At 34.4% G+C, this 15261-nt stretch overlaps 1 protein-coding gene and 2 non-coding genes across 5 annotated transcripts in view; 1 reads left to right on the forward strand and 2 right to left on the reverse strand.

The window, feature by feature from the left end:
* The window catches only part of LOC138713342 (BTB/POZ domain-containing protein 2-like), a 332232-nt gene that overhangs the window by 186140 nt on the left and 130831 nt on the right, over positions 1 to 15261 (forward strand). The window lies entirely within an intron of this gene.
* On the reverse strand, positions 4147 to 4218 carry TRNAG-UCC (transfer RNA glycine (anticodon UCC)). Its single transcript has one exon. It is a non-coding gene; the product is annotated as a tRNA-Gly (tRNA).
* On the reverse strand, positions 10117 to 10188 carry TRNAG-UCC (transfer RNA glycine (anticodon UCC)). Its single transcript has one exon. It is a non-coding gene; the product is annotated as a tRNA-Gly (tRNA).

A 15261-nucleotide genomic window follows, 5' to 3' on the forward strand; every position in this document is an offset into this window, starting at 1 on the left:
TCTTTGTTTTGCTATAATAAATTATCTAGCTTTAATTAGTCAGGTGATCTTTTCGTATTTTGATTTTTATTGTAATTGTAAATTTAATACTGATTGTAATTTTATTTGTAATTGTAATTGTAAATTTAATACTAATTGTAATTTTATTCTTCATATTATAGTTGGAATCTCCTGGTAGAGGGGCAGAGAAGGCCTGACGGCCTTATCTCTACCAGGTTAAATAAATAAATACTACTAAAAATACTACTACTACTATGTTAATTTCTTGGTGGAAAAATTGATTGATATCCTCAAAATCTGGTTAGTTTAACAAGAAAAGGGACAATTACGACGAAGTGGGAAGTGTGGAAGAGAGAGAATGAGAACAACTGCTGTTTGTTAATCTATTAAAAGAATACCCAGCATTATTAAACAAGTCGCAAACTCCTGCCGCAAGAAGTGATGAAGAAAAAGCCATCCAGGCTATGAAAGTTAAGTCGAAAGTTTACAGCAAGAAAAAAATTGACGAAAAGCAAATTATGAAGGAAATAAATAACATGAAAAGTAAAGTGAAGTAGAAATCAGGCATAAATTAAACAGGCCCAAAATGTTAATCATTAAATTTACACGTAAGCTAAAATATTGTACGCACACGGAGTTTTTTCACGTAAATTAAATGTATTATAAATATATGATAGAATCATTTTGTTAAAAGTATATTATTTTAAGTAATAATAACAGAAATCAACTGACAGAATTCCAGTTATCTCAAAATCAACATTTCGGTAGTCCATTACAAAAACTGATCATATAACATTTTTTATTTGTGAAACCTATACAACTTCTTATAATCACGATCTGATGGTTCTCGTCTTTTCTTGTAGGTTTCTTTGCATGGATTCTGCCATTAAACCGTACAAATGCTTGTGCTGAGCTAATAAAGTCTCAAACAGGGCAGACTACGATTTTTCTTAGTTTACACTTAGAAGTAGAAGTATATACTTCTTGTTATGCATATAAATAGTGGTTTAAACTACAAATTCTAGCATAAGCTAAACACGACCTTCCAGATCAACTTTCTGCTATGCAGGAAAGAACTTACTACGCGTTTTCGTACATAAAGACCGTAGTATATATTACGAAAACCTTAGCAATAGCATTTACTTCAATTTTATGCATACCAGCCATGGTGTTTGTTGCTTCTGGAGTTTACCCATAGCTTGTATTGCGCTTGCGCTTGTGCCGTCTGGCACCTGATACTGTAGAGACACTGTGTATGGGTTATTACTAGACTTCTGCGTTGGTTACTTTGAATACAAGTTAGGTGTACCTCGATCATACTACCTTCACGCTGCGGTCTCTCCCCGCACGCTCCAGTACCGTGTGTTCACATCTATTCGTGTACCTGCGTCTATAAGTCGGTGAAAAATAGGAATAGTACTTATGTACAAAATACCATTTGAATTTAATAATAATAACAACGAAGTATTTATTTAGAGACAATTTATAAGCAATAAAGCATAATTTTTTACAACGGTCAGACAAAACTAAAAATTTTCAGGGGCCATACCCTTTATTTTTGTAATCCACTACATTTTGCCCACACAAACAATGCGAAAACCATTCGAGCTAACAATAACAAGATAAATTTACTGAAATATATTAAACATTATTAAATATCTATGCAATGCAAACACTCTCTCTCATAGACGCTCTATGTCCTCCGCTGAAGACAGTATGTTGAGATGAGCGACAAATGTAACAATATTAATCTAAGAAACACATTCGAATTTCTTCCGACAACCGTTTTTGTTGACATTAGCCGTAGTGACATAAAAGAAATCGAAATCCTAAAAAATCTTGAACTCAATAAACAATCATTCAGGCACCACATAATATTTTTAGTCGCCATGGCTACATACTACTCGGAATTCGTGTACCTCTGATCTTTACACAAAACGGATTAAGATGCTTTAGATTTAATTAAAAGTTGATATTAACAAATGAAGAATGTAAATGCCAGCACAAACTTAAAATAAATTATGAGTGCGTGCTTTACGAGTCTGTACACATAATAAGTAACTGTAAACATTTTAAGTGTTTCAAATGAAAAATTCTCCTTTCTGATAAAATACATGTTCTTCTTTCCTAATGAAGTGTTCGATACCAAATTCTCCTACTAGGGCACTGATCTCAAAGCGACCAGCTCGTTTTGTTTTCGCATGTTCGCTGAACTGAGGTTCGGGTGACTCCGATCTATACTCTATACCAAGCCTGCACAAACGGCGCTCATTGAGCGCGGCCGCTCCTTCGGAGCGGGAGAGCCATCTAACAGCTCGCCGCAAACGTACGTCCGAATGTCGTAGGCCTAAACCTATTATTGGTAGGGGGTAGTCCACGCAGCTATCTGGTATAGTGTGTATGATCAGTAGCTATTTCACTTTGCCTATTTACGGCTACATAATGGAGAAATCTAAAAGAGGAAAAGTGATCATCAGGCAAATTCTTTTAATATTGCATGGGAAAATGCTTATTTTTCACAGCAGCTGGAGTCAATACTTACATGCCACAAAAGTTTAAAAAAAAGAGGAAAACATAATATAATGCGTCATTACTAGTCCACACATACAGATACCATGGTTTTATTGGTGAAGATCGCAGTAAAAAGGTTCAGGAATTGAAAGTTGCAATATTACAAAAGGTAGGATACGGTAGAATTTATTAATCTTCAACAATTTAAATATATCTCTTCAGGGAAAAGGTCAGCTTATTGTTAATATGTTGAATAAATTACGAGATTTCAGTTGTAAACCTACACTTTTCGTAAGTCAGTTTCGGGAAGGTAATATGGCTGACTTTCCAACAATAGAAACTGCTCGAGATGAAGCCATGTTAAACGATTATGTGCAAATATTAATTGAAATTCAAAATGAATTTAATTCTAGATTCCGAGATCTTGTCTTAATTGGAAATAAGTTTAAAGTCCTTCAACACCAGTTGAAACAGTGTTATACGATTGACAGCTTGAAGTTATTGATATTCAATGTGGCCTAAGGGCTAAAGACCTTTTGAATAATGCTACTAGTCTGGTTGAGTTTTACAAGACTAAACCTCAGCAATAATATCCACGACTACACAAGCTGGTTGTGAAAATGACTGCTGCGTTTGGCTCAACGTTTATATTTGTGAGCAACTGTTTTCTATTATCAACTTTAATAAAGGCAAACGTCGAACATCTGTAACTGATGTTTCATTACGATCAGTACTGTTCCTTTCAGCTACCAACAGCATAAAACCCCGTTTTGATGTGCTGATAAATAAAAATAGAACAAAATGATATTTTATATTTAAGTAAATATAGTTGTTCTATTATTTCTATAAAATAAATATTTCTTTATGAATTAATAATAGTCCAAGATAGTTTTGTAAACACTGAACGGGAATTCATTTCAAGAACACTCGTACTAGTACTTTTGTGCACTTTTGTACGAGATCACCCCTTCTTCCAGTCCACCCTTATACGGAGCGCAGCCAATATCTTCATTCCGCTCTCAAGCTGTGAGCCGACTCGGAGAGCGCAAATCTTGTGCAGGTCTGCTCTATACATATCTACACTGTTGCGGGTCCTTAGAGGTTTTAGGTATCCAAACGCAGGACTCTTAGGGCCGTATTCTTAGCGCGGGCTTCCGGTGGTTGATCAGCGAACTAACGTTTTTCGTATTCATAAACCAGTGTTAGCGATATGATATGAAACCTGTACAGGTAACCAGTCGATAGCCGGGGCTGCGAAATGTCCATGAATGGTATCCATAGTTGGTGAACAGCTATGTGAGGGATGCATAAGAAACAGCGCGTGAACGATGTTCGATTACACCACGTCCAAAAAATAACATAAAAAACGTCTAACCTGCATTTTATGTTGTTAAGTGTCTCCTGTTCTCTGTATGGGCATTGAGTACGAGATAACAAGACTCATAAAGCGAATTATGTAGTGGTAGCAGCGGAATGAAACGACAGCTACTAGTACAATTTCCCAGAACAGTTAAAAGAACAAAGAGTGGATTGTATTAATTTCCGTTTTAGCTCAAAATAATTTACAAAATCTTGTCAATATACAACACCTATGAATTATTCAGTATGGAAATTATATGAAAAAAAAAAAAAGAGTGCGATGGCCGGGAATCGAACCCGGATCAACTGCTTGGAAGGCAACTATGCTGACCATTACACCACCATCGCACGACGGAGATAGGCTTTGTTTGGAATGGATTCCTTCGGTACTCGCAGAAAGAACTGACATTCTTTTGTTGGTGCAACAAGGTTGCAAGTCTTCTGACTCAACTGCATAGATGTTGAAATGTATGCCTACCTGGAATTTTTATCGTCCAAACGAATCCTAGAAGGAAATTAAAAATATATTTACACTAAATTGTTTTATATAAATTAGTTAAGTAAATTTAACTTAGTTAGAAATATTTATAAATGAACTTGTATTTACTTAAATACGGTATACTCTCCAATCTCCATACAGAGTTGTCGAAGACTTTTGATCCATACATACCTGCCAATGAGCAGATCTTTCACTGCAAACCCAGCATTCTCCGATCTTTCCTACTTTCTACCTTCCTCTTAGTCTCCGCATATGATCCACATATCTTAATGTCGCCTATCATCTGTTATCTTTTTCTGCCCCGAACTCTTCTCCCGTTCACCATTCCTTCCAGTGCATCCTTCAGGCAGTTTCTTCTCGGCCAGTCACCTACCCAATTAATTTTTCTCCTCCTGATCAGTTTCAGCATCATTCTTTCTTCACCCACTCTTTCCAACACAGCTTCATTTCTTATTCTTTCTGTTCACTTCACACGCTTCATTCTTTTCCATTTCCACATTTCAAATGCTTCTATTAGTTTGTCTTTAGTCGCAATGTCCATGTTTCTGTTCCATACAATGCCACACTGCACACAAAGCACTTCACTAGTCTCTTTCTTAACTCTTTTTCCAGAGGTCCGCAGAAGATGCCGCGTTTTCTGTTAAAAGCTTCCTTTGCCATTGCTATCCTCCTTTTGATTTCCTGGCTGCAGCTCATGTTACTGCATATACACATCCCAAGTATTTGAAGCTGTTCGCTTGCTCTACTGCCTCATTTAAGCCTAGAATTTGCAAATTTACCTTCTTTATTTTTCTTGCAACAACCATGGTTTTCTTCTTGTTTGCATTTATCTCCATCCCATACTGCTCACAGCTGTCTTGATCCATATTGATGAAAAATTTGAAACGTGCATACAATATAATAAATGTTTCCCATTGCAACAAAAAAATTTAATCATGACTTTACATGCAAGAAAAATGAGAGCTGTATCAGGAATAATGACGCGACTCTCATCTGACTTTACACCGGTATACAGTAGAATACAATTATAACGAAATCATAGAAACATCTGAAATTACTTCGTTATGGTGACATTTCGTTATATCGAAATACGTTATTTTCCTGTAGTAAAGGGCATTCTTGTTCATTTATGTCTACTTACGCTTAAATTCCGCAAATTTTGCATGTAGATCTCGAAAATATGCTTAAATAAAATAAGAAGCTGAACTTGCATTGCATTTGGAAATAAAATATTTAAAAAGGCATAGGAAAATTACAAAATTCAAGTTTTATGAAACGCTTTGTAGGACAAGGGATGACACGTTGCAAGATTAGTGAACTGTGTTTAGTAGAAGGAAGCTAAATTGGGAGAATAAGGGAACAACTGCATGAAAAAACTAATACAAAGTTTAGAAGCATCTGCATCAAGTAAACATAGGCTGCTTATATTAGCTAGATATGAAATGATGACGTAGCCACTATGCGATTGCAGTATTGTTGTTGTTTAGTCAACTGTCCGAAGACAGGTCTAAACCTCACAAGTGATACCAAAGAAGGCACCACTTATGAGGCAACTAGGGCAGGAGGTAATGGGGTAGGGTGGCCAGTTCCTTTCCCCCTCCATTGCATACATCGCCGACTAGCTACATATTACACTAGTCAGACTTCAGATGCAAAAATCAATAAATTGTTCTTCCTCTGACACATATCGTTAAGTGAGATGTATTGCCTGATAATAAAGGTATATAGCAGCCAGAACCTCAATCATTGAAATATTATTATAACATAAAATATATCCCTACTTGCTAACGATTTGAACTAGAGATGAACAACAATTGAGAAAGCGAGACTAACAGCGCCCGCAAAGCCGAAAACCCGCACGACAATATTGTATTACGTTGCGTCCTTGACGTAAAGACTGGTTGTGAGTGTTCCGAGACTCGAGATTGATCACTCCCGAAGTCCAGAAGTTAAGCAGCCTTGAATCGCCAAAATTGTTTATACCTGACTGACAACTGTTGTATATGTATAAACAATTAAGTAGCCTATTTGAAACATCTCTACATTTTAGTGTATAAAATCCGTTATCCAGCCTTTATTTTAATTACTAGGGGCTTATTAAAAGGCTAGGAATTCTCTTTTCATATGTTTAAGATCAAGTGTGCAATCTCAAGTAAAAAGATATTAATGTTATATTTTATATTTCTTAGAAATGCAAATTTATTTGAGAATTGTTTTTTTTTTCTATTTATATAACCATAGGTATAATATATAATAGAACCAGAACATTTTGATAACAAAGATACTGTTCTGTTTTGTATTTTTTGTCGCATTTAAACATTTATAATGTTATTTATTTCAATGGTGTATGTTATTCAAAGTTACGAATCCTTTCCACGCTGACCAAATGCTATTTCGAGAATGATGAGCGAGACTCGAAGCGCACGAGAATGACAAGACGAGACTCGAAAGACAAATGCAACGAACACAGCGAGCGAGAGCTGCAGTTAGTTTTGTTCATCTCTAATTTGAACTCTATATTTAAAATATTTTTGTTTAAAAAAAGTAGATTTTTCGGCAAAGAAACGAAATTTCGTTAAATTCAAACATTTTAGAATTAATTTATGTGGGAAATAAGCAGATGATAGAAAATAATTTTGTAATACTGAATATTGATGTTCGTTATAACGACATTTTACTGCCTACTAAGAAAAATGAGTATGCAGATTATCTCTAGAAGAGAAAAATCTTAATTTGCAAATGTCCAGAATTCTTTGTAAATGTTCGTGCAATGAGAGACAAATTACTGTTAAATTTAACACATTTACACCGAATACTCTTCAGAATTTAAAAAATGAATAAAGCATTGGTTTCGTTTCTTTTTTCTCCCGGCGTTTCATTTGCAAAGCTTTCTTTGATGCCACGCTCTCGTTCGTGCAGTCCTTCATTTCGCCTTATTTTCTAGCAAGAAGCTTCTCAGTAATGCAATTTCACGCACAGTTAAGGTGATCATGACGGGGAAACATAATTAAAAAAATGTGTCTTATGAATAATTTTGCAGATATGTTACAAGCAAACAAACTTAAAGCCCATATAGGGCTAAAAGGGGCTAAGGCCTATTGCCAAACTTTATTTTTTATTAGATAAATATTTTCTTGTGTTATTATTTCTCAAAATTAAAAGATACTTGTAAGGTCGTCAACTGTTTTTTTAATAGAGAGTTAGGGGACCCGAAAAATTTCGCTTAGGGAATCGATGTGCTTTTACACAAAGAATTGACATAATTTCACATTATATTTATGCAGTATGTTAATTTACGAAATTAAGGAGGTATTTTATAAATAGAAGTTATGTTTTTATATGTTTGCTGTTAAGTGAATGTTCATTTCCGTATGCATAACCTAAAAAGTATATTTACTCGTTTTTATTTGTTTATTTGCTTGCTTGTTGTTTGTATGTTTATTTATTTATTCATTTAGTATGTTTAATTTTACAGTCAGTCAATTATCACACTGCTATACTAATTAAATTTGTTCTCATCTCTTTGACAAACAGCCAAACTGATAAATCGTATCTATTAAATAATGAATTACAATCAAGTACAGTATGTATTTAATAACCAACTTCAGCCACCAGCGTACCTCAGTCGGCTAAGGCGCTTGCTTTCCGATCCGGAGTTTCGCTTGGACGCGGGTTCGATCACCGCTTTGGCTGATTACCTAGTTAGGTTTTTCCGAGGTTTTACTCAACCATAAGGCGAATGTCAGATAATGGCGAGTCGTCTGCCTCATTTCGCCAAACACCATCTCGCTATCACCAATCTCATCGACATTAAATAACCTACTAGTTGATACAGCGTCGTTAAATAACCAAGTAAAAAAATATCAAACTTCTGATACAGGAATGCGTCATGATGATAATACTAGTAAATAATATAATGTTTTACATACTGCAGACAATGTGACAGAAACCCATAGAAAGAAGTTCGAGAGAACTTGAGACCGCAAATCTAATTCTTGTGCCATAATTAATTAGTTAATCTTTTAGTACTTCGATTTTTATTGTATTTGCAAATTTAATATTAATTGTAATTATAATTATCTTCTTAATATCGCAGTTGTAATCCCCTGGTAGAGGGGAAGAGAAGGCCTGATGACCTCATCTCTACCAGGTTAAGTAAATTAAATAAATAGATGGATGGATGGATGGATTGGATAAATGGATAGATAGATGAATTGGACAGATGGATAGATAGATGGATTGGATAGATGGATAGATTGAATAGCTGGATAGATTGGATAGATGAATAGACGGATTGGATAGATGGATAGATGGATAGATTGGATAGATGGATAGATGGGTAGATAGATTGGATAGATGGGTAGAGAGATTGGATAGATGGATGGATAAATAGGATAGATGGATGAATGGATGGATGGATGGATGGATGGATGGATGGATGGATATTGCAAGTGTATAAAAAATATTTAATCTGCAAAGGCAGATGTACGGACGAAAAGTAATATATATACAGGGACATCATTTTATTTTTACTAACATTTTTAATATTAACCTGGCTATACCTTTGTATCAACGATTAAGAACCGGAAACACCGTTTGCTACGCCCTTCCACGACTGGAGTTCGATGATACTGGCGTAATATACAAACAAATCACTTTACTAGGTAGGTCTATAGGAGGGAAGAAAAGTAGTTCATCCATTTACGTAAAGTAGGAAATATCGCGATTTTGAGTTTGATAATTTTAATTAGGTTTTTCTTTAATCAAAGTACAGTACAGTATTAACAATGAGTGTTTTTACTCACGAACTCAGCTTTCCATGCGGACGTATTCATTATGCAGTGTATATTATACTGCCTACAACACATTAGCGTACACTATAGAGAATGAAGTTAAATTGAAAAATAATCATAATATGGATATTGAAACACATTTTTTAAAATGGTGGCCGTTCATTTCGATACAGGCTTCAGTTCTAATGTGCATATTATCGCACTATAGACTATTGTACGTAATTCCAATTACCAGGTTCGTACTTCGTATCAGCAACTCACGATGAAATTATTCTGTACCTACTCTATAAAAGAGACCTGACGTACTGTAAATTTAATCTTCACTTCTGCCCGATCCGAAAAGATAAAATTACTCAGACATGCTATCTACAGTACTGTCCGTCCAAGTGGTTACGTCGCAGCGTCATAGAAAGGGAGGAAATCACTTGACAGTTAATTACTTAACAAGGCTCTTTTATTTAAGTTATTTTAAACAATTGTATGGCTATAATATTACGGAAACGTCCAATTCCTAACAGAAATTAATGTTCCCAGAAAATAGCTAAAACATCCCAGCCACTAGCATTTACAGAGAGGCGAATAGAAGCAGGTGGAGGAAACCGGGGTACGACGTAGGAAAATGGAAAATGATGCAATATTGAAAACTCTTTCGTAACTGGAAAACGCGAACATATTTTTGGAATGTACTGTTTACTATGACCGTAAGGCTACTATGACTGTATATGCGGTCTTGGATCTGTGTGGAGGACGGTTGAACTTCATTAGTAGAAGGGATGGGAGTGAAGTAGATTAAAAAACTCAGATACAATAAAAATTGAAGTAAAAATAAAATGATGTCCCTGTATAAAGAAAACTCAGTTGTTGGTTACATTCTTACTTGGCAAGTTTATTTTCATAAAAATCCCGGTATATTTCTACAATACCAAAGCTGTTTTTACACAAAATAAAAAGTAGTGCGATGGCCGGGAATCGAACCCGGATCAACTGCTTGGAAGGCAACTATGCTCACCATTACACCACCATCGCACGCTTTTGTTGGCTTCTTCAGTTAAGTGAAAGTAGTGGCATTAGAATCCGTTGTTTCTCGTAATGTTACTGAGCGTGCATTAGCTTAAATATGCATTTTTCATTAAATTCAAGCACCATGACCTGGAGCGATTCCCTTGTCAGTAACGGTCGAAATTTTGAGGTCTCTATGCATTAATCTCCCTGGGTTTACATAAGGTAGCCTCGATATTGGCCATACAATATGAGCTATTCGCTCTGAAAAGGTGCAAGGCTATTTCATTTTCACTCTGTATATTATTTGTTATTCAAAGTTCACTTATGAGGTAAACTTTAATACGATAGAACTAATTTATTTTGATGCTGCGTTTGACTTAACTAATTAAAGGAATAATTGTGTCTTTGATAATATGGAATGTTCACATACAGTATGTCTAAAGATGCTCTTTGGTTATAAAAACAAGAAAATATAGACTTTATCTAATTATTCTATGCCTATGTGTAGTATGATTTATTCCCTGAGGTGACTGATTGTCCTTGACCTTCGGCCTGTCATGCTCACGCTTCTGGTTCGAGATAAATAGTGACAGTTGTGGCTAGGTTACGTTCATGTTCGGCTTCTCCCCTTCAAAATTCTCTGCTTTTCCTTCAAACGGAACGGTGAAAATCGGAGTCAGACAAGTGGCCAACATCCTTGAATCTCACATAGTCACTTCCTTCTCTCAATCCAAATTCCCTTGCGATCCCGTACTTAAGTAGGGAGCGGATTTTTATGTACTAACTAGAAGCTAATATTTCAACTTGTTATAGTTAGAAACTAGCAAGCAATAATTCCTCTCTGATATAAATAATTCCATTAGTTTCAAAGTGTTAGCAAATTGTAGCGAATGCCACAATTCCGTGTTCACTGTTTAATTACACTGAACAACAAATTTTTATTTCTTACCTTGCTCCGATATAAAAATAGATGAATATCACTAATATGTGTGCTCTAAATCTGAATTTAAAATCCAAATTGCCCCATCACGTACCATTTTCCGGGGAAAGTCAATTGAATTTTTTTATGAAAAAACTTCTTTTTTTAATTGTTCACTGTTACTGATAAAATTACAACACACTAGGGATTCAGATGCCTCATAATTCTTGAAAAATGTGTACTGGATACAAAAATGATGTTACACAGTTTAAAACACAACTATAATAATATTTCTTGCATATAAGGAGAAAAATCTCGGAATTTGAACTCGTCATTTAAAAGGATTTTCTGGATGACTTCTGTTTATAACTAGACCCGGGACTGTTTTTACAAGGAACCAAAAGTAATCTGCAAGCAAGTTCACTAGATTCTTTCTTCAGTCTATGTGAGCCTACTATCCTCTGTTAGATTTCAGGGTGTTGTGAATTAAGCCTAAAAATTGTTCTAACCGATATCATATCCACTCAAGTACTATACTCGGTGTCATTTTTAGCTTTTACTACATACAGTTGCATGTTGGTTGTAGTTGTAGTCGGGTATCATGCTGGTTGGAACACGTGTTCTGTAGTGGCGAATTTCTTAAATAAATAAATTAAGTCTATTAGTCCTACTATATAATACTGTATACTGAATTTATCAACATAGTGTTATATTTACTCTAATTTGCCAATTATAGCTACATTTTACATTTTTGGTTATGATATCTATACTTAACTCTCTTTAATTTATTTTTATTTGGTATTTTTCATTTATAGGGCTATCTATATCTGTGTCTTTTATTTAGGTAGTATCCATTTGTTTTTTTTTTTTCATTTTTAATTTTTAATTTATAATTACACTTGTATCTTGCATTTGTTTCTGTTTTATCTCTTTTTTCATGTTATATGCAATTCTGTGTTTTTTAAACAAATCTGTACTGTCTATTGTAATTGGGGCTTTGCCCTGTTATAGACATAAATAAATAAATAAATAAATAAATAAATAAATAAATAGAATTCCCTCCCTACTTTTAAGTGTTTGTCCTCTCATTCATTCATTCATTTATTAATTTATTCATTTATTCATTCATTCATTCATTCATTCATTCATTCATTCATTCATTCATTCATTCATTCATTCATTCATTCAGTCTCGTATAAGGTCGCAGTTGGAATTATTTCTCCTAGGCTTATCTTCACTGCTGCAAGATTTCGATTTCGGATTCGCTCGTCTGTAGCCGAAATCTCTCTCACCTGAGTCACAGCGGAAAATAACACATTTGTACAGTTGACTTGTGAAACTGTCTCATCTAATTCGTAAGAATTTAAGAATCTACGAATTTGATTAACTTTATAGAAATTTCCATCTATCATACTGTTTCGTTAATTCCTCTTCAGAATTTTCCGTTGCAGATTTTCGTGATGATAGGAATGACAGTAGACTGACTGAATGATAATGTTAGTGTTGATAAACAAAGCATTGTAAACACTGTGGTCACACAATATCGGTGATTCAATATCCTTTCTCCTAAGAACAGTTGTACTATTCTCGCTGATACACATAATCTTTCTCCGGTTCCGTCTGCGGATATGCATGATAATACATCCACATGCCACGGAAATCTTCTGTCGAGTCGCTGGAGCGGAAGGATGAGAAGGTTGAATATCCTTTGATCCTTTCCCTAAAAGATAAAATTTCTCGAGATTGTATTTCAGTCTTGTAGGTCGTGATTTCCCTAGCCTTAGGGAGAGTAATGCAAAGCTGCAAATGTTTTCAAAGAGAGAAGTTGAAGCCTTCTATTGGATACTTCAAAATCTGTTGTACCGGATCTCTTGTTTTCAACAAGCTATTATATTCAGTGATTCTAAAGCAACATTACTGCTATAGCAACTAAACTGTTACCTAAATGTAAAAAGAACAATTGATTGTTGAAAAATTATACACAATCTGATGAAGCTTAGCAAAAGAATATCATTTTAAAGCGTACCGGCACACTGTAGATTATCTGGTAATGAAATGCTGACCATCTTGCCAAGAAGGAAAGTATAATCTTACAAAACTCCATGTTAACTTTATCATTTTCAATAGTTTTAAGATTAATCAACTCAAAATATCAAGATATAACATCATGCCATTTCCACAAAATTCCAAATAATGAAAGATAGAAGAATCTCAATATCCAAGGAAAAGTACAGTTTCCTTTTGATTACTCACAGGGAATGCATTTTTCACAATGGCTGATGAGTTTTTAAGCAGTGACAGTAATTTAAGCAAGGTGTTTTGATATAAAAGTAAAACCTAGGTTCCTGTTTCGTATACTCTTATTTGACACCTAGAAGAATCCTGATTGAGAGAATTTCAAGAAAGATAACTCAACACATGTTTCTCGAGCCATCAAGCTCCTCAGGTTGGCAGTATCTCGATTGAGACTAGAGATGTCTCTGTAGGAAAGATATTGTTAGAGTTCCTCACTAATAATAATTGAATATAAGAGTTGAGATACAGGATCCGAACATCACCTACCTTGTCGTTTAATTCAGTAACCACTTACAACGGCTTTGCTTTCAATAAATACAAGTTAACTGGTTTTCCTTATTCCTCATTAATAAATTGGCTGTAATAATAGTTTTTATGTATTATATATAATAAATTACATTATAAAATTACATAATATATTATAACATTATGTGTCAAATTTGTTTAAGAATGAGCATTTGTTAAAAGGTCAGATGTCCGTCAGACTAAACTTTTCAGTATTAACAAAAATTCATTTTTATCCATATTTTTAAAGTTTCTTAGTTATTGTACAACTCAGAACATACTATTTATCTTCTTGATAATGATCATGAACTTTAAATCTCTTAAATTCAACGAATTGACACTTCAATTACACTTTGAAACCTTCGGACTTCTGTCATTTTAACAAATGCTCAAAAATATTTACAACTGACATCAATTTCGAAGACCCATTTATTTGTTTTCTAAAGTTTTTACAACAATACTTCTCTGTTAAGTGATTAAAGATTGCATCTATTTCCTCAATGTCCATAATCTTCAGGAAGATTTACAGCAGCTGTTTCCTCACTTACAACAGGACTCTGCAGAATGTATATATAAACTTCCCGGTGAATTATCTCCCACATAGTGATGGTTTTCTGTTTTTTTTTTCTTTTTAAGGGCACTTTACCTGCAGGATAGCATACATTTATTAGGTACGTAGTTAAATTTGTTGTAGGCCAACATTAAAGGTATGTTTGATTAAACCGTTGATGAATGCGAATGCTGTAATATATCCAGGAGTATCTTAATCTTATTTAAAGTTACGCCAAAATGTATTCTCTCATCCCTCTGTTTCGATTAACTTTCGAGAGAGAAAGCTGTACTCGTATAGTACTTGATCCACCGGTCTTCAAACTTTAAAATTTCAGTGTAACTATCTACTTCTATCACAGTGAATTTTGTGTGCTGCTATTTTTAATTATTAGTTCAGTTAACTGATGTACAGTATAAATTCGATCTTTCTTAACCTCCTCTTCATTATGCTGAAATTGTGATCGCAAGGGAGAAAATTATGTCCCCTAATGGGAAAGAAGTGATGAATCTTTTTGTGTCAGTTAATCTAGGAGCATTTTGAAAAGAGTGTGATTTTTATTCTCTCCAGTACAGTTGTCGCTGAACAACCGGACTTCTTCAATATGAGCAGGCACATAATTTTGTAAATAACTAAATAAGAACGAATAGACTTCATCAGGGCCTTTCTTGGCATGTCCTTCATGATATAAGTAAAATGTAGCTTCATTTTTCTTCTATTTCGTGTATGCAGAACAAGTTTACTGTCAGCTGCTCAGATAAAAGAGTTTTTGAACTGGAACTTTTGGAAGTGAAATATTCATCATATAATCAAAAGATAATTAAAGCACATTATTGTTAGGTCCTTCAAGTTCATCCAGGATTTCTTCTTTAAATGGAGCATAAAACGTTTTACTTTTTCTATTACGCACAGCAAGGTCTGTTATAGCATATCGTTTAGCAGCATCATTAATGTGTGGTAATTTTATTTTAAGCTTTAGATCTTTAAAAACGCTACAGCAATCTATTTGTGCCTGACCAAACTTATTTTTACATCGGCAATATACCAT

Source organism: Periplaneta americana, chromosome 14 (assembly GCF_040183065.1).
Source record: "Periplaneta americana isolate PAMFEO1 chromosome 14, P.americana_PAMFEO1_priV1, whole genome shotgun sequence".
Taxonomy (NCBI): domain Eukaryota; kingdom Metazoa; phylum Arthropoda; class Insecta; order Blattodea; family Blattidae; genus Periplaneta; species Periplaneta americana.